Source organism: Macaca thibetana, chromosome 11 (assembly GCF_024542745.1).
Source record: "Macaca thibetana thibetana isolate TM-01 chromosome 11, ASM2454274v1, whole genome shotgun sequence".
Taxonomy (NCBI): Eukaryota; Metazoa; Chordata; class Mammalia; order Primates; family Cercopithecidae; genus Macaca; species Macaca thibetana.
In genome coordinates, this window is record NC_065588.1 from 32,391,520 (window position 1) to 32,412,053 (window position 20,534).

Below are 20,534 nucleotides of genomic sequence, written 5' to 3' on the forward strand. Positions count from 1 at the left end.
CATGGTCCTATATGATTCATGATATCACCAAGCTCTAGTAACAAAAGTGTTGATTAAAATGATTTCTTCAGTCTCAGGAGCTCACATGTTGTAGAAAAATGCCACAATGCTTAAGAGGCTTTTACCTGAAGAAATTAGTAGTAACATTTCCATTTATTCATCTGTTTTTCTATTTCTTTTGACATGTTTTTGCCAGGTAGTTTATTTAATGTGAATTTAGCAGAAGTGGAATTTGAATCCACGTATTTGTACAGAGCACTGAAAGCTCCCATAAAGCAAACAGAAGAAGGCTTCCAGGGAGAATTTCAAGAATGTTGTGCATTTTTAAAATGTAAGTGTCTGCTGTGCTCTGTTTCCACAGTTTATGCCCTTTCCCTTGTGACTATTATCCTTTCTTTTCATCTTTGCAACAGTTTTGTTTGTTTGTTTGTTTGTTTGTTTTTTTGAGACGGAGTCTCGCTCTGTCACCCAGGCTGGAGTGCAGTGGCCGGATCTCAGCTCACTGCAAGCTCCGCCTCCGGGTTCACGCCATTCTCCTGCCTCAGCCTCCCGAGTAGCTGGGACTACAGGTGCCTGCCACCTCGCCCGGCTAAGTTTTTTTTGTATTTTTAGTAGAGACGGGGTTTCACTGTGTTAGCCAGGATGGTCTCGATCTCCTGACCTCGTGATCCGCCCGTCTCGGCCTCCCAAAGTGCTGGGATTACAGGCTTGAGCCACCTCGCCCGGCCTTGTTTTTGTTTTTGAGAAGGAGTCTTGCTCTGTCACCCAGGCTGGAGTGCAGTGGTGCAATCTCAGCTTACTGCTACCTCTGCCTCCCGGGTTCAAGCAATTCTCCTGCCTCAGCTTCCCGAGTGGCTGGGATTACAGGCGCCCGCCACCACGCCAGGCAAATTTTTATGTTTTTAGTAGAGACGGGCTTTCACCATCTTGGCCATGCTGGTCTTGAACTTCTGACCTCGTGATCCACCCACCTCAGCCTCCCAAAGTGCCGGGATTACAGGCATGACCCACCGCGCTTGGCCTTTATAATAGTTTTAACCGTGACCTTTTAAGTTATGGATTTAGTTTGGTTTCTGCATAATATCAGGTGGTTTATAGCAAGTAAACACTGCATATCTGTGATTGGAAAGTTGGTGGGAAGATTACTTTTCCATTCTTGATGTGGCAGCCTTAAGTGCCATCACAGTTTGTTCTGTGGTTTGCCTTTTTTTTTTTTGGTGGGTGTCAGATACAATGATGCATGCGAAACTTTTAACCCAATGTCCAGTGCAGAGGTAAGTGCTGAATACTTAATTGCTATTATTCCTTTATCTCCTATTTTTGACTAGCTTCCTTTTCTGATTCAAGGCAATTAGCTTCTATTATCATTCATTCGTGTATTCTCTCCAGGGTTCACTCATCTTTTACATAATTGCCATTTAGACCCTGCATTTGTTTTTATCTATTTCTTTTTTTATCGGTGAGGAAGCCACTATATACTTTTATTTAAAACTGAACTTAAATTTTATCCTAATAGAATTCCAAATATTTCTATAAATAGACAAAATACTGGAGGCATTTATATGTGCAAAAATGCTTGGAACCCTACTTAACTGCTCCCTTGCCCCTGATTGCTGCAAGAAAGTAGAAGCAGGGTGACAATAGAGGGAATGCAACCAACACTAGCCAGGTGCAGGGCTCGGCTGTTTAGTATACATTATGGAATGTGTTATCCCCAGTTTAGGTTGGAGGAAACTGGGCTTCAGAGAATTTAAGTAACAGGCTCTCGAAGGTTGTACCACTAATAACTGACAAAGTAGTGATTCCAAGCAAGATTTCTGATTCTGGCACTGTTGCTCACATAGTGGGTACTTTAGAACAGTGACTTTCAATTTTTTTTTTTTTTTTTTTGAGAAGGAGTCTTGCTCTGTTGCCCAGGCAGGAGTGCAGTGGCGTGACCTTGGCTCACTGCAACCTCCACCTCTCTGGTTCGAGCAATTCCGCTTCCTCAGCCTCTGAAGTAGCTGGGATTACAAATGCATGCCATCAGGCCTGGCTAATTTTTTTGTATTTTTGGTATAGACGGGGTTTCATCATGTTGGCCAGACTGGCCTCAAACTCCTGACCTCAGGCAATCTGCCTGCCTCAGCCTCCCAAAGTGCTGGGATTGTAGGCGTGAGCCACTGCGCCCGGCCGACTTTCAAATTTTTTAACCACAGCCCAGTATAACACTGTGTGTATGTGTGTGAGTGTGCTTGTATGTGTGTTTGAAATAAAACTTTTTCAGGTGCTTGTACACTGATTTTTTTTTTTTTTATCAGAACCACTAATGAGATGAGACCATAGTTTGTAAAACCTCATGCCTTAGAGAAAAAGATAGGAAGACATTTTCTTTTTTGTTTATTTTTCTGTCTTAGCTGAATACCTTCCAGGCTGGCAATATCCAAGGGCCAGATTCAAAGTGAGAAGGTTATATACCTCTTGAAATATGTAAGGTTGGATAATTAGACCTTGATGCTTAAAATAGTGCTTTCAGGCAGTGGAATTTTCATCAGCTCCCCCCACATTTACTTGTGCCATTGCTGTAATACAAAAGCAGTGAGAACAGCAAGAAAACGCAATGTAAGTACTGTGCGTCATGGCAAATATTCTTGCTAAAACTTCTACTCATCCTGTATTTCTTTTGTGGGGGGATTTTAACCTAATTTCTTGCAATTTTTAGAGCAGTGGGCTTGTGTTAACTCACATCACTTAGAGAATACACTGGAGACAACTTTAGAAATCAAGTGGGAGCTCTTGAATGAAAACTGCTGCCTCAGATGCTGACTGAACTGAGCAACCAGTGTTGAACAGGTGCCTTCTTGTTCATAACTTGGTGTGTATGATCTCACTTGCCTCCTCATAGGTAGCTCTGAGACCAGATGGAATTTTCTTCTTTCACGATAACCATTACCGAAAAACAAGCAAACAAAACCCAAGAGCTGAGATAGCTTGTTCTAAGTCACATGTGACTAGTAGAAAAGAGTAAAACTTCAACCCACGTGTGGATTTCATACTGAAGATCTTAAAACAAAAACCCCTTCATTATGTAATTAAGAATGTCAAGAGTCACCTTTGTTGTGGATTAAAACACCAACTTTTGGGGCAACAGATTAGGTTAGACTATAATATAATAAAGTATCATTCAGTTTTCATTGTTTAAAGGTAAATAATGTATTCTTCTTGACTTTGAGCTTCAGATGTCTAAAATGCCTTCATTTGGAGAAACATTGATACAGTCCCCATAAATATGTATTTTTTAACCCTGTGCAGTGAACCTGGAAGCCTGGGTAAATGTCCCTGTTTTATGATGTGTCTTCACTGTTTTTGTTCTGAAAACCTGTGAAATAGGGGGAGCAGGTGGTGCCATTGTTGGCAACACTGAGGTTGCCCCAAGAAACTTAGGCCCCAAGTTTCTTTTAACTTTTGTGTGAGAATTGAAATGAGAACTCAGGCTTTCTGACCACTGCCCATTTCTTTGCAGAAGCATTAGTCCATGTGGGCAGAAAATGAAATGTTGTGGTTAAAGTCAAGAGATAAAAAATGGCAGAGGAAGATTTATTTGCGATTTATTTGCTACTTGGATTTAGAATGTAGCCTTGTGAAGACTTTGTCAGTGTTGAATAAAGTGATCCCATGAAGAAAGAATTCAGTAAAATTCTATATTTAGAAGACACTAATTTAACGTAGCCACTAAGTAGACAACTCAGTAGGTAGAAATATTCTTAAAAATTCTGATTTCCTTTAGGCCCCAAGTTTCTTTTAACTTTTGCTAAGCACTTATTTGCATGTGTCCCAGTGAAACATGTTACGTATGTACATACTGGATTAGTCATGTTTTTGGGTTTTGTTTGTTTGGTTGGTTGGTTTTTTGAGACAGAATCTCGCTCTGTCGCCAAGGCTGGTGTGCACTGGTGTGATCTCGGCTCACTGCAACCTCCCTCTTCCTGGGTCAAGCAATTCTCCTGCCTCAGCCTCCCAAGTGGCTGGGACTACAGGTGCGCACCACTTCACCCGGCTAATTTTTTCTATTTTAATAGAGACGGGGTTTCACCGTGTTGCCCAGGCTGGTCTTGAACTCCTGAGCTCCAGCAATCCGCCCACCTCGGCCTCCCAAAGTGCTAGGATTACAGGTGTGAGCCACTGCACCCAGCCTAGTCATGTTTTATAAGTGTTTTTGGCCCCAACCACCTGAAGTTTGATTCCACAAGGGGTTAAAGAAAAAGGACAAATGCACATAGGGTGTTTATATTATATGCTCATTGAAAGGCTGATTGAATAATAATAGAAGAGTAAGAATGGATAAAATTTATTGAGAGCTTCTGTGTACTGGGTAATATTCAAGGTGTTTTATGCATTTTATCTCAGAAAAATCTCGTCTGAAGATAGATGCTATTAATTACTTCAATTTTTATAGATGAAGAAACCAAAGCACAAAAAATACAAGTTAATATTAAGGGTCATAGTTTCATAAATGATAGAGTAATGTGACTTACATCCTGTGCTAAAATAACTGTGTTATGCTGGTCCCTTATAATAGACATGAAACTAAGAGTTACTAGAAAATGGGTCCTAATCATAATTTTATCATTAAAGTTCGAGCTTGTACAAGTCAATCTCTTTTTTTGTTTCGTCATCCTAAATTGTGCTGTTCTACCTACAACTCCAGTTTCTGATTAAATTGTGATGTAATAGGGATTAAAGCCAGAGTGGTGGCTATAGGCTAGGATACATTATGGAAATTAGAGGAACAGGAGGAGTAAAAACAATAGAAAGTGTTAAAAAATGCAGTTGACTTTTGAACAGCTTGGGGGTTGGGGCAGTGACCCCTGTTGAGCTGAAAATTCACATATAACTTTTGACTCCCCGAAAACTTAGTTTACTAATAGCCTACTATTGACCAGAAGCCTTACTGATAACATAAACAGTCGATTAATACATATTTTGTATGTTATATATATTATATACTGTTTTCTTCCTTGTCTTAAGAAATTGCCATAGTCCCCCCAGCCCTCACCTTTAGCAGCCACCACCCTCACCAGTCAGCAGCCATTAAAATCAAAGAAAGAGGCTGGATGCAGTGGCTCACACCTATAATCCCAGCACTTTGGGAGACTGAGGTGGGCGGATCATGAGGTCAAGAGATAGAGACCATCCTGGCCAACATGGTAAAACCCTGTCTCTACTAAAACTACAAAAATTAGCTGGGCGTGGTGGCGCACACCTGTAGTCCCAGCTCCTCCGGAGGCTGAGGCAGGAGAATCACTTGAACCCAGGAGGCAGAGGTTGCAGTGAGCTGAGATTTGCACCACTGCACTCCAGCCTGGCAACAGAGCAAGATTCCGCCTAAAAAAAAAAAAAAAATCAAAGAAAGACCCTCCGCTAGCAGAAAGATTATTACTTACTGAAGACTTAGATGATTATTAGTATTTTTTAGCAACAAAGTGTGTGTGTGTATTTGTGTATTTGTTTGTTTTTTGAGACAGGATCTTGCTCTGTCACCCAAACTGTAATGCAGTGGTACAGTCACTGCACTGCAACATTAGCTTCCTGGTCTCAAGTAATCCTTCTGCCTCAGCCTCTCAAGTAGCTGGGGCCACAGTCATACGCCACCATGCCTGGCTGCTTTTTAAATTTTTGTAGTGATGGTGTCTTGCTATGTTGCTCAGGCTGGTGTTGAACTCCTGGCCTCAAGCAGTCCTCCCACCTTGGCCTCCCAAAGTGTTGGGATTATAGGCATGAGCTACTGTTTCCAGCCTAAAGTATATTTTAATTAAGGATGCCCATTGGTTTTTAAAACATAATGGTATTGCACATTTGCCAAACTACAGTATATTGTAAACATAACTTTAACTTTTATATTTGCTAGGAAATGAAAAAAGTTTGCAACTAGCTTTGAGGTATTTATTTTGTTTTGGTGGTCTGGAACTGAACCTGCAATATCTCTGAGTGTGCCTGTATATATACATATAAAAAAATGTATTGTAAGGAATTGACTGATGAGATTATGGAGGCTGACAATTCCAAATCTGCAGTGGGGTTGGCAGACTCAAGACCCAGGAGAGTCAATGGTGCAAAACAAGTCCAAAGGCCATTTGCTGGGGAATTTGCTCTTGCTTGGGAGGCTGGTCTCTGTTCTGTTCAGGCCTTTAACTGATTGGATGAGGCCAGGAGTTTGAAACCAGCCTGGCCAATATGGCATAACCCTGTCTCTACTAAAAATACAAAAATAAGCCAGAAGTGGTGGCGCACGCTTGTACTCCCAGATACTTGGGAGGCTGAAACAGGAAAATTGCTTGAAGTTGGGAGTGGGAGGTTGTAATGAGTCAAGATGGCGTCACTGCACTCCAGCCTGGGCAACAGAGTGAGAGTCTGTCTCAAAAAAAAAAAAAAAAAAAAAAAAAATTTAGCAATCATAGCCCCTGTGGAATGTGGTACAGGCAAGGCCTTTTTAGAGGGCATCAGCCCTCACCACCCTACTCCCAGAGCTTCTCTCCAAGCCCAGCATTTTTAGCTGTATTTTTGCACATATATTTTATTAGGTAGAAATATATTTTATTAGGTAGAAATCCTAAAACCTATTCAAACCAAATAAAAATAGGCAAGAAAGCATCCTATTGTGAAACAGTTACAATGCAAAGAATTTAGGGGAGTGGTGAGTTAAGAGGATGTGGGTAGAGTTTATTATAATTGTGTGGATTGTCACCTGTCATAAGGATTACAGTTTGGCAAAAGAAAAATAAACCTTTTCTTCATTTTGAGCCTGGAATGTATGTTACTATACACAGTGCAATAGGGGCCTTATTAGATCTACAGGAAAATTCTATCTTCATTCTAAGGGAGAGTAGCTGTGGGACCTTAGGAACCCTGGCTGTACTACCCAAACACTGGACAAGTCTTACCTCTTTTGATGCTGCTAACTCTTCAGAGGAATTCCTTGTGGTGGTATATAACTCATTGGTTGAAGAATAAATGCATAAAACGTAATTAAAGTCTATATAGCAGCTACTGTTTAACCATATTATCTCATATAAACCTTGAAAGGAGCTAATAAAGTGGAGGGCATAGTTATATTACTGCTCTTACAGAAACAGCAACCACAATTTTAAGTCTTCTAGTCAGTGTAGGACAGTGTTTTGTATATAGGTGCTTAATATAAATGTTTGATTTAAAACCAATCTTGTTCTATTTTTGTAATTGTTTTCTTTTTTCTCTTCCACTGGTCTTTAATTTTAACCTTTGGCCGGGTGTGGTGGCTCACGCCTGTAATCCCCGCACTTTGGGAGACCAAGGCGGGCAGATCACCTGAGGTTAGGAGTTTGAGACCAGCCTGGCTAACGTGGTGAAACCCCGTCTCTACTAAAAATACAAAAATAAGCCAAGAGTGGTGGTGGGCGCCTGTAATCCCAGCTACTTGGGAGGCTGAGGCAGTAGAATTGCTTGAACCCAGGAGGTGGAGGTTGCAGTGAGCCGAGATCACGCCATTGCACTCCAGACTAGGCAACAGAGCGAGACTCCATCTCAAAAAAAAAATTTTTTTAATTTTTATTTAATTATAATTTTTTTTTTCCTGAGTTGGGGTCTCACCCTGTCACCCAGGCTGGAGTGCAGTAGCACCCTCTTGGCTCACTGCAACCTCAAACTCTTGGACTCAAGCAATCTTCCCACCTCAGCCTTCCAAGTAGCTGGGAACTACAGGTATGCCTCACTATGCCCAGCCAATGCTTACCTCTAATTTTATTCTCAATCATTGTCTACTATATGATGAATGCTATATATATATATATGTATTTTTTTTTTTTAAGAAAAAGTAATAGAATTTAGATCTGTCCCTTGAGGAACTTTTGACAGATTAATTTATCTTAATATCAGAGTGGAAGTGAGTACTTAATACAAAATACTGTCTAACACCTTTTTAAGTAGAATACTGGCTGGCTGGGCACAGTGGTTCATGCCTGTAATCTCAGCACTTTGGGAGGCCAAGGTGGGAGGCTTGCCTGAGCCCAGCCTTTGGGACCAGCATCTCTAAATAAACGTAATTAGCTGGGCGTGGTGACATGTGCCTGTAGTCTTAGATACTCCTGAGGCTACTTGCTTGAGCCTAGGAGTTGAAGGCTGCAGTGAGCTATGATCGTGCCATTGCACTCCACCTGAGTGGCAGAGTGAGACCCTGTCTCAAAATAAAAATGAAGTAGGGTACTTTTTTTATAGCTTAGATTTTTTTTTTTTGTTTAATTCTAGAGAGGAAACCTTTCTGTAGTGTAACTTGCAAAAGAGTTAGTGTTTCTCTTTCTCAGTGATCTCTTACAGCAAATGCTCATTAATTAAAAATAGCTGACCAACACAGGAAACAGCTCATGTAGCAGCTTATGATGCTGTTCTAAAAACAGACTTGAGCTCTCGGGTGCTAGAGAAGCACGAATATTGAAAACATTGTGAACAAATTCAGGTAAAAGTATGGTGTGTTCTAAGAAGGATCCATGTGCCTTTACATTAATAGTTTTCTGATTCTAAAAGTCGTGTGCTTACTGTTAAAAAGATAGTATAGGGGCTGGGCGCAGTGGCTCATGCCTGTAAAGCCAGCACTTTGGGAGGCCGAGGCAGGCAGATGGCTTGAGTCCAGGAGGTTGAGGCTGCAGTGAGCTGTGATCGCGCAACTGCACTGCAGCCTCAGCAACGGAATGAGACCCTGTCAAAAGTAAAAAAGGATATTGTAACCATGTATTTTGTAGAAGATGAAATTCGCACCCAATTTATAGCATTTATTTATTCTGGTGGTTTCTTTTTTTGTTTTTTTGAGACGGAGTCTCGCTCTGTCACCCAGGCTGGAGTGCAATGGCACGATCTCGGCTCACTGCAACCTCTGCCTCTGGGTTCAAGCGATTCTCCTGCCTCAGCCTCCCAAGTAGCTGGGATTACAGGTGCCCGCCACCACGCCCAACTAATTTTTGTATTTTTAGTAGAGACAGGATTTTGCCATGTTGGCCAGGCTGTTCTCAAACCCCTGACCTCAGATAATCCACCCTCCTGAGCCTCCCAAAGTGCTGGGATTATAGGCATGAGCCCGGCCTATTCTGGTGGTTTCTATCAGATTTTTAAAATACATATTTTAACAGTATATACTTTTTCTTTAAATGGAATTATACTGTTTATCCAACTTGTTTTTTTATTTATATATATTAGAAAATTTCCACAGAAATCTTTTAAAATTCCCTATCTTGCTATCTTTTTATTATTTATTTATTTATTTATTGAGACGGAGTCTTGCTCTGTCGCCCAGGCTGGGTGCAGTGGTGTGATCTCGGCTCATTGCAACCTCTGCCTCCTGGGTTCAAGGAATTCTCCTGCCTCAGCCTCTCAAGTAGCTGGGACTACAGGTGTGCGCCACCATGTCTGGCTAATTTTTTTGTATTTTTAGTAGAGACGGGGTTTCACCATGTTAGCCAGGCTGGTCTCAAACTCCTGACCTCAGGCAGTCTACCCGCCCCAGCCTCCCAAAGTGCTGGGATTATAGGCGTGAGCCACCGCGTCCAGGCATTTGCTGTCTTTTTAAAGACAACATAGTATTTCACTCTATACCTAGACTACAGTTCGTTTAAACCAATTCTCTTTTTCTTCTTTTTTTTTTTTTGAGACGGAGTTTCACTCTTGTTGCCCAGGCTAGAGTGCAATGGCATGATCTCATCTCACCACAACCTTTGCCTACCAGGTTCAAGCAATTCTCCTGCCTCAGCCTCCTGAGTAGCTGGGATTACAGGCATGCGGCACCATGCCTGGCTAATTTTGTATTTTTATAGAGATGGCGTTTCTCCATATTGGTCAGGCTGGTCTTGAACTCACAAATTTAGATGATCCACCCACCTCGGCCTCCCAAAGTGCTGGGATTACAGTCGTGAGCCACTGCGTCTGGCCTAACCAATTTTCTATTAATAGACCTGTGGGTTGATAATATTTTATTTAAAAACATTTTTTTCTTGAAAGTCATCATTTTTAGAGCAGATACACTTGTCATTGAACAAATACGTAGTAATTTAATAGTTTAATATATTCACATTTTACTATGTGTCTAGAAGTTTTCTAAGAATTATCCTGCACGAATTAGAATAATTCTACAACTTTATGAGGGAGTTGCTATACCTCTTCCAGAGTTCAGAAAGCCTCCAAGTTCCCTATGCGCCATCTTGACCCTCCCTGAGATGGACCAAAAGACAGGGTGATTGGATCAGACATGTGAGGGCTCCTAAATCCAAAGGAACAGGCGGAAGGAAGTATCTGCCTCAGTACAAAAAAGCAGAGCTCACAAGTTTTTGCCGAGGTATTGATGCCAAAGTATTCGCTGGTTGCCATGACAGGTTTCAGAAGAACTGGTTTCTTAACCGTTCTGACTGCTTCGAAGGTTTCTTTTTTCTTTTTCTTTTTTCTTTTCTTTTTTTTTTTTGAGATGGAGTCTTGCTCTGTTGCCTAGGCTGGAGTGCAGTGGCTTGATCTTGGCTCACTGCAACCTCTGCCTCCCGGGTTCAAGCGATTCTCCTGCCTCAGCCTCCCTAGTAGCTGGGAGTACAGGTGCACACCACTGCACCTGGCTAATTTTTGTATTTTGGTAGAGAGACGGTTTTACCATGTTGGCCTTGCTGGTCTCAAACTCCTGACCTCAGATAATCCGGCCTCCTCGGCTTTCCAAAGTACTGGGATTACAGGCATGAGCCACCACGTCCGGCCTGCTTTGAAGGTTTCCTTGGCTCTTCCCACCAATTGATTGGTGTCTGTGTAGTCCTTGCTGACTTCCACATTCTCTTGTGAATTTAATTGATACACAGGGCCTTGCCTTAGATTGGGCTGTATTCTGGTCTGCCATCAAGACATGTCAGTTGGGTGCTCTTCCCTGATGGTCTCCATAGCTGCTTGTTGTTTTCTGATGAAAATGGAAACTTTAAATATTTGTTATTAATTGTTTAGACCCTGTGATGGTTAATTTTAGATGTTTCTCTTTCTCTGTCTTTCCATTCTTTTCCTGTCCTTGGACATCAGAACCCCGGGCTCTTTGGCCTTTGGACTAATTAGGGGCCTGCCAACCTTCCCCCCAACCCCCACACCAAGCTCTCAGGTCTTTGGCCTCAGACTGAGAATTACATCATTGCCTTCCTTGGTTCTGAGGCTTTTGGGCTTCAACTGAGCCAGGCACTGGCATCCCTGGGCCTCCAGCTTGCAAATGGCCAGTTGTGGGACTTCTGAGCCTCCATAATCACGTGAGTCAATTTCCCTAATGAATTCCCTCTTATCCATCCATCTCTCTCTATCTGATCTATATCCTATTCGTTATGTGTCTCTGGAGAACCGTAGCTAATATGTATTCTAGAAAAGCCTCCTGAGACTTAGAAGCTATGTTTCCTTTGTTTAAACGTTGTTGAATTGATCTAGATGTAATGCATTAGATTTTTCAGAAGAAAGAAAAGGTTTATTCCACATTACATCTCTTCAGAAGCCCACCCAAAGGGGATCTCTGTTTTGGCTATTTATTGCAGTGTAATAAACCACTCTAAAGCTTAGTAGCTTCATCTAGTGATTTATTATGTCTCATGATTCAGTGGGCTGACCAAGCTGTTCTTCTGGTTCATGTGGTGTTGGCTAGGTGCTGGAATGGCTGTGTTCCTCTGAGACTTGGATGGGTGCTCAGCTGGGACCCGGTGGATGCTTGGGTCACTTGTGGAGTTGTATCTGGATTCCAACAGGGAGGCAGTGGATGCTACCCTACACAGTTAAGGACTAGGCCCAGAACCGGGACAGCATCATTTCTGCCATGTGTTAATGGTCAAGGCAGTAATAGGCCCAGCCTACATCAGTGTGGGAAGGGACTAAACAAAGATGTAAGCACCTAGACATGTAGTTCACTGGGGATGATCACCAAAATAACCACTGACCAGACTGTGCTCTCTGGCCCTTCACACATGCACGATAGAGCAGCCCACACAAGTCTCTCTCACTCACTCCATTACTACATCAGCTTGACGGGTCTAGGATCTCATCCTGTAAATCAGGTCCAGGTGCAGGTGAGGCTCCTTGAGTGCAGCTCATCTCAAACTGAAGACCTATGAACTAAAAGGACACGTTATTTTCCCTTCTTCCCCACTTTCCACCCCAACATATAATGGTAAGACAGGGACAGGAAAATTGCATCAGATATTCCTCTTCAAAAAGGTATTAGGGGCTGTGGGCCGTGCGCGGTGGCCAATGCTTGTAATCCTAGCACTTTGGGAGGCTGAGGCGGGCAGATCACGAGGTCAGGAGACTGAGACCATCCTGGCTAACACGGTGAAACCCCGTCTCTACTAAAAAATACAAAAAATTAGCCAGACATGGTGGCGGGCGTCTGTAGTCCCAGCTACTTGGGAGGCTGAGGCAGCAGAATGGCGTGAACCTGGGAGGCAGAGGTTGCAGTGAGCTGAGATTGCGCCACTGCACTCCAGCCTGGGCGACAGTGCGAGACTCCGTCTCAAAAAAAAAAAAGGTATTGGGGCTGTGGAGAAATCAGAGCCCTGACACGCTGCTGGTAGAAATGTAAAATGGAACAGTTGCTTTGGAAAACAGTCTGGGTAGTTCTTTGAAGGTTAAACATAGAGTTGCCATATGATCCAGCAATTCTGTACCTAAGCATATACTCAAAAGCAATGAAACCTTAGTTCCACAGAAAACATTGTACATAAATGTTTATAGTTGCAATATAATATACGAAAGGTGGAAACAACTGAAATGTCCAGCTGATGAATGGATAAATAAAAAGTGATATGCCTGTATGATAGAATTTTTTGGCCATATGAAAGAATAAAGTATTCCTACCTACAACATGGATGAATCTTAAAAATGTGCTAAGTGAAAGAATCCAGTCACAGAAGACCACATATTGTGTGCTTCTATGTATATGAAATGTCCCAAACAGCCAAATCTATAGACAGAAAGATTAGCGTTGCTTAGGCTGGGAGGGCTGGAATGGGGGGAAGGTGATAGCTAAAAGGTATAACTTTTTTGGGCTGGGAGAGGTGGCTCATGTCTGTAATCCCAGCACTTTGGGAGGCCAAGGTGGGTAGATTGCTTGAATCCAGGAGTTTGAGAGTAGCCTGGACAGCATGGCGAAACCCCATTTCTACAAAAAACACAAAAATTTGTCAGGCATGGTGTCACGTGCCTGTAGTCCCAGCTACTCCAAGGCTGAGGCAGGAGGATCGCTTGAGCCCAGGAGGTTGAGGCTGCAGTGAGCCATGATTGCACCATTGTACTCCAGCCTGGGTGACAAAGCCAGACCCTATCTCCAAATTAAAAACAAATTTATTTTTGGTGTGATGAAAAAGGTCTAAAATTGATGGTGGGTGTATGTATCTGTGAATATAGTAAAAACCTTGCCATTGTAAACTTATTTAAATAGAAAAAAGCAGCAGATGTGACTGGGAGACACATGGCTGTGACTGGTACATAGCAGTTCTGACATTTAGCTCGATCTATATCCTTGTTGAGGAACTAGTTCACTACCGGGTGCCTCTCTTTGGCCCTCATCTCCATCCCTAGGCTCTTGGCTGTCTTCTGATTCTTTCTTTTCCACAAGAAATGGCCCGTGTTTTTTGGCCTCTTCCTGTCCGAATAGGGGTGCTAATATTTTTCATTTTTAACTAGCTCTATTAGTCCAAGCTGATGGTGTTTCCACTGGTATATTTCTCTGAAATGCCTTTTGGGTTTTACCATAGATCTTTTAGGTGTTCACAATATTAGATAAAAAATACCCCTACAAATCTTTTTAAGATAGGACTTTCTTTACCCTGGACTGCCTTTGTATCAGACTGTCATGTGAAAATAACCTTTTATTGTCAAAAGCTCTACTGTCTGGTTTAGTTGATACTCAAAGCACCCACTTAAGATTCTTTAAAGCCTTTTGGTCTAGCTATGTGATTCCAAAAGCATGGGTGTCTGTACCAGCAGCATTTGTATCACCTGGGAACTTACAGTTGAAGTCTGCATCCAGACTTGCTAGATGAAAAACTGTGATGATCCATCCCAGCAATCTAGGTTTTAATAAAATCTCCATCTGAGTCTGATGCATATGAACTTTTAGAATCACTGGTCTAACAGAAAGTCCACGAGCAACCACCTAACATCTTCATGAGGTCTCAAAAAAGGGTCTTACCACTACATCCTAGAGGCTCTACTGGTAGCACTGGATTTGATCTTTGCCCTAAGGTCATTTCTTATTTTGAGTGGTTTTAAGCTTAGCTGCTGAAAAGAGGAATTGTTTTATTTTTTAACCCATGAAGTCCAACTTCTTTGTATTTCCTCTGAATTCTGCTTAAAAAGGAACCAAACAGTTCCTTTTTTAATTCATCTCACTACTCCTGTATTATAGGCAGCTAAAAACAAGCCAGTTGGCACTTTTGACATTCTTGGAATTCTCCTTAGTTGGGTCCATGAGTTCATTAGGGACCCTTTCTGTCCTCCATATTACTGTATGAAACGGGTCTGCTGCTTTTTCTTGGGTCTCCATTTCTTCAGCCACCAGTAACATATCTATACTGTTTTTCAAATCTTTACTAACAGTCTTCTAGCTGTTGTCTACCACCTGGACCCAAAACCAGTACATATTTTGAGTTTTTGTTACAGCAGAGCCTCACTTCTGATACCAAATTTTATTTTGTATCTGTTGTTGCATAATTAATAATTTCAAAATTTAATGGCTTAAAACAAGTATTTTCTTGAGGATGGTCTTGCAGTTTGGCCAGAGTTTGGTAGGAATGGCGCATCTGTGATCTGTGTGCTGTCAGCTTGGGTGGCTTGATTTGATTTATTTCCAAGATACCTTAATTATATGACTGTCAAGTTGGTCCCACCACCTGAGGTTTTAGTTGGGATTGTCAACTGGGGCCTTAATTCTACTCCACACAGCCCTTCCTGATGCATGTTGCTGCTTAGACCTTCTCACAACGTGGCAGCTAGACTCCAAAAAGCAGGAAGCAGAAGTTGCCATGCCTCTAGCTAGGTGGAGGGTTATGGTGCCTGTAATACCAGCTACTCAGGAGGCTGAAGTGAATGGATCATTTGAGGCCAGCCCGGGTAACAGTGAGAACCTGTTTCTAATTAAAAAAAAACAACAACAACAAACAAAACAGAAGTTGCCTGGACTCTTAAACATTAAGCTCACAATTGGTATACAGTGGAATTTCTGGTCTTTTCTGCTGAACAAAGCAGTCATATACCTAGCTCAGATTCAAGGAGGTGGAGAAATATACCCCATCTCTTAGTGGGGGTAGTGACAGAAGACACTCTTGGCTTAAGGTTATGAGTTGATGAAAAGTAATTGTTTACTACTTGAAAAACTTGAAGATCTGGCCAGGCGCGTGGCTCGGGCCTGTAATCCCAGCACTTTGGGAGGCCTAGGCAGGCGGATCACCTGAGGTCAGGAGTTCAGGACCATCCTGGCCAACATGGCGAAACCCTTTCTCTACTAAAAGTACGAAAATTAGCCGGGCATGGTGGCAGGTGCCTGTAATCCCAGCTATTCAGGAGGCTGAAACAGGAGAATCGCTTGAACCCAGGAGGCAGAAGTTGTAGTGAGCTGAGATCATGCACTGCACTCTAGCCTAGGTGATTAGAGTGAGACTCTGTCTCAAAAAAAAAAAGAAAAAACCTTGAAGATCTGGAAAGAGGTAGCAAGAAAACCTTTCCATATAAAGAGCCTCTCTTGATATCAGTTTGTTGAAATCTTATTTTAATATGGAACACTTCACGAATTTGCATGTCATCCTTGTATTCTTCTCTGTGTCATTCCAATTTTAGTATATGTGCTGCCAAAGTAAGCACTATTGGAAGGAATTTGAAATGGTATATTTCACAGATGGACAGAAGTCATTTTAAGTTCCTTGCCAACAGAGTAACACTCTCCAGCACCATTGGTTGTGTCAAAGTTTGTGTGTGACAGGGAAGTGTGAATGCATTTATACATCTTACTTGATCTTACCAGTGAGCTGTGTATTTTTTTAAAATAAAGCTTGCCTTATACACTACTCAATGTAGAGAAAGAGTCCCCTTCCACATACTCCCCTCCTCAAAATAGCAACCAGATGCTCAAGAGTTGTGAACAATGAGAGGCATAATCTGGATGCATGGTAGAAATGATTGTGGTAAACCAAAGAGGGAATAATGGGATGACAGGAGCCCAGGGCCTTCTATCACTTGGAACTTTCGTGGTGCAGCTGTTTGTAGATTGCTAGGAGATGACAAAACAGATGGCAGCAGAGGTTGCCTCTGCCTTTGCTTATTCACCCGAGTCATCTATTAGGTTTGCTCATACGGGATAGTAAATGGCTTCCTGAATTTGTTAAGCACTTAGACTCGTAAATTTCTCCATGTCTTATTTGGAGTTCTGTTTAGAAAAAAAAATATCAAATTAATGCCCTGTGACAACAGTGATTCAACAGAGTTTATATCCATCTTTCATAGAATCTGATTAGTATTAAGTCTTTGACCTTTATTTTGTTTTTTTATCGTATTGTTGTACTTTTGATTTAATGCTTTTGTTTCTGGTTATACATTTTCTTGATAGCATCCGTAAGTTGTTGGTAAGTATTGAAATAACTTAAATATTTTTCTTCAACGTGATTGTGTTTTTTAATGAGACAGAGTCTCAGTCTGTTGCCCAGGCTGAAGTGCAGTGCCCCGATCTCGACTTTCACTGCAGCCTCCATCTCCCAGATTAAAGCAATTCTGATGCCTCAGCATCCCGAGTAGCTGAAACTACAGGTGTATGCCACCACACCCAGCTAATTTTTTGTATTTTTTGTACAGATGGGGTTTCACCATGTTGGCCAAGCTGGTCTTGATTTCCTGACATCAGGTGATCTGCCCATCTTGACCTCGCAAAATGCTGGGCTTACAGATGTGAGCCATTGTGCCTGACTTCTTGTTAAATATTGAAATAACTCGAATATTTTTTCTTCATCATGATTGTGAAAATGTTTGGGATAGCACAAGCTTCCCTTAGTTGCTTGCAGTTTTACTCTGCCACACCTGAGTAGTTTGCAAGTGTATCTTCCATCCTCCTCATACCTTACCAAGTCTGGTGGAGTAACATATTTAGGAATGATCTTATGGGTAGCGTGGTTGAGGCATGATCACAATTATGATCCGTGTCATATGAATCTGCATGAGGAATCCTTCCAGCTCCTTCTTGATATTCTCCATCCCAGTGTCAAACTTCCGTGGCACGATACCATTACCAACTGTTTCAACAACGATGCCCACACTCTTGGTTTCTAGAGATTATTTCCTTCTGTATCTGTGCAAATTATAGCTCCGTTTGCTTTGGGATATGCTAGATACTTATCAATCCGTCAAGCAATTATTATATGTGAACTAGTAAAATGTTAACTAGGAGACACAGAGGTGAACAGGAAATGTTCACTGTAATTGGCTCCTTGGTCTTCAGTCTTCACAATTTTTCAGTCAGATTTGAGAGCTGAATGTAGTTTTCTGAAGGCTTGGAGTATATACTTGTGCTGTTTTAGGAGGTCTCTGAGTTTTTTTGGTGCTCTTGCCTTAGAACTATACTTAGTCATATTTAATATTGTTTCATTTCCTATTAAATATGACTAAAGTATAGTCATATGACTAAAGTTTTGTAAAACTTGCCGTGTTCTATTTTATTTTTAATAGAGATGGGGTCTCGCTGTGTTGCCCAGGCTGGTCTCAAACTTCCGGCCTTAAGCAGTCCTCCTACCTCAGCCTCCCATGAGTTCTTACTATTTTAAACTTCTGTTGTTAAGAATGTATTCTTGCATACAATTTTTAAATTATCCTTTATTTCCCCTGGGTAGGTACATAACTTTCTGATTAAGGAATATATTCCTTAATTAGCCTAGCAGTGAGAGGTCTGTATTTTCACAGACCTCTCACTGCTGGGCTAATTAAATTTAATCCTCTAAAGATTTTTCCATACATTTCACTCTTCCCTGTAGTTTTAGTAAATTGTCCAAATAGTTATATTTGTTTACTATTTAACAGAATTTATTTTTTCCACTTGACCTTCTCTGCAGAAATCTAAGAAAAATTTATAAAGCATTATTATTTTTTCTTTTTTCTTTTCTTTTTTGGAGACTCAGTCTCTGTCACTGTGGCTGGAGTTCAGTGGCACAATCTTGGCTCACTGCAACCTCCACCTTCCAAGTTCAAGTGATTCTCCTGCCTCAGCCTCCCAAGTAACTGGGACCACAGATGCATGCCTCCACATCCAGCTAATTTTTTGTATTTTTTTATAGAGACAGGGTCCTGCCATGTTGCTCAGCGTAGTCTCAAACTTCTGGACTAAGTGATCTGCCCACCTCAGCCTCCCAAAGTGCTGAGATTACAGGCATGAACCACTACGCCCTGGCTGTAAAGTCTATTTTTCAGCATATTCTGCTTATTTGCCCCAAATGGATATACTTGTTTGTTTGTTTGTTTGATTGTTTGTTTTTGAGACAGAGTCTTGCTCTATTGTCCAGGCTAGAGTGCAGTGGCGTGATCTCGGCTCACTGCAAGTCACTGTAAGCTCTGCCTCCCGGGTTCACGCCATCCTCCTGCCTCAGCCTCCCAAGTAGCTGGGATTACAGGTGCGTGCCACCACGCCAGGCTAATTTTTTTGTACTTTTAGTAGAGATGGGGTTTCACCATGTTGGCCAGGATGGTCTTGATCTCCTGACCTCGTGATCTGTCCGCCTCAGCCTCCCAAAGTGCTGGGATTACAGGTGTGAGCCACCGCACATGGCTTTTTTTTTTTTTTTTTTTTTAAATCTTGAGACAGGGTCTTGCTCTATTGCCCAGGCTGGAGTGTTATGGCACCATTATGGCTCACTACAGCCTTGATGTCCTGGGCTTAAATGATGCTCTCACCTTACATTCCCAAGTAGCTGGAACCATAGGTGTGCACGGCCACATCCGGCCAATGTAAAAATAATTGTGTGTGTGTGCATGCTGAGATGGGGTTTCCCTATGTTGCCCAGGCTGGCCTTGAACTCCTGGGCTCAGCATCGTCCCACCTCAGCCTACCAAATTGCTGAGATTATGGGTGTAAGCCATGTGCCCAGCTTGTGTTTGTGTCACTGCAAGACCGGCTTGCAGTAAGCTGAGATAGTGCCACTGCACTCCAGCCTGGGTGACAGAGTGAGACTCCGTCTCAAAAAAAAAAAAAAAAAAAAAAAAGCCAGGCTTGGTGCCTCATGCCTGTAATCCCAGTACTTTGGGAGGCTGATGCAGGTGGATCATGAGGTCAGGAGATCAAGACCATCCTGGCTAACATGGTGAAACCCCTTCTCTACTAAAAATACAAAAATTAGCTGGGCATGGTGGCATGCGCCTGTAGTCCTAGCTACTCAGGAGGCTGAGGCAGAAGAATTGCTTGAACCTGGGAGGCGGAGCTTGCAGTGAGCCGAGATTGCACCACTGCACTTCAGCCTGGGCAACAGAGCGAGACTCCGTCTCAAAAAACAAAGAAAAAGAATACTTAAATACTGTATTGGTGTGTAAATTATATCTTTAGTATGTAAGTTAAAAGACAAAAGGCAAAACTCCACCTGTCAAAGAAGATTTTTTAATAGGAGGAGGGGGCAGTGAGTGGAGTAAATAAATGGAGAGACATGCTGTATTCATGAATTGGAAGGCTCAGTATAGTAAAGATCTCAGTTATCCCACATTTATATAAAGGTGTAACACAATTCCTATAAAATCTCTAGCAAGATTTTTGTAGCTAAACACAAGATCATTCTAAAGGTTTACATAGAAAGCAAAGTAGTAGACTGGGTATGGTGGCTCACCCTGTAATCCCAGTGCTTTGGAAGGCCAATGCAGGCAGATAACTTGAGTCCAGGAGTTTGAGACCAGCCTGGGGTAACATGGGGAGACTTTGTTTCTACAAAATTACAAAAGTTAGCCAGGTGTGGTGGCTGTAGTCCCAGCTACTCAGGAGGCTGAAGCAGGAGCATTGCTTGAGCCCAGGAGACTGGCTACAGGGAGCCAAGATTGTGCCATTGTTCTCCAGCCTGGGTGACAGAATGAGACCCTGTCTGCAGGGAGAAAAAGGCAAAGTAACTAGGATAGTAAACAGTTTTGAAAAAGAAAAATGTATGTGGGATCACTCTATTCACTTTTAGGATTTATTATGTCACTACAATCTTCAAGACTGTGATATTGGAAGAGAGATAGACAAATAGAGGAAACAGAATATAGAACCCAGAAATACGCGTGCATAAGTACAGCCAGCTGGTCTTTGACAAAGGTGCAAAAGTATTACAGTTGAGGAAGGATGATCTTTTTAACAAATGGTTATAGAGCAGTTGGATGTCTGTGGACAAAAAAATAAAAATACCTCAGCCCCTACATAAAAATTAGCTCAAAATAGATCATTTATTAAAACGTTAAACATAAAACTGTAATACTTTTTTTTTTTTTTTTTTTTTTTTTGAGACAGAGTCTCACTTTGTCACCAGTCTGATGGGCAGTGGTGCGAT

General features: G+C 41.9%; 1 protein-coding gene and 1 pseudogene across 1 annotated transcript in view; one reads left to right on the forward strand and one right to left on the reverse strand.

The window, feature by feature from the left end:
* The window catches only part of FGD4 (FYVE, RhoGEF and PH domain containing 4), a 263,589-nt gene that overhangs the window by 64,609 nt on the left and 178,446 nt on the right, over positions 1–20,534 (forward strand).
* LOC126931863 (uncharacterized) lies at positions 15,763–15,855 on the reverse strand (annotated as a pseudogene).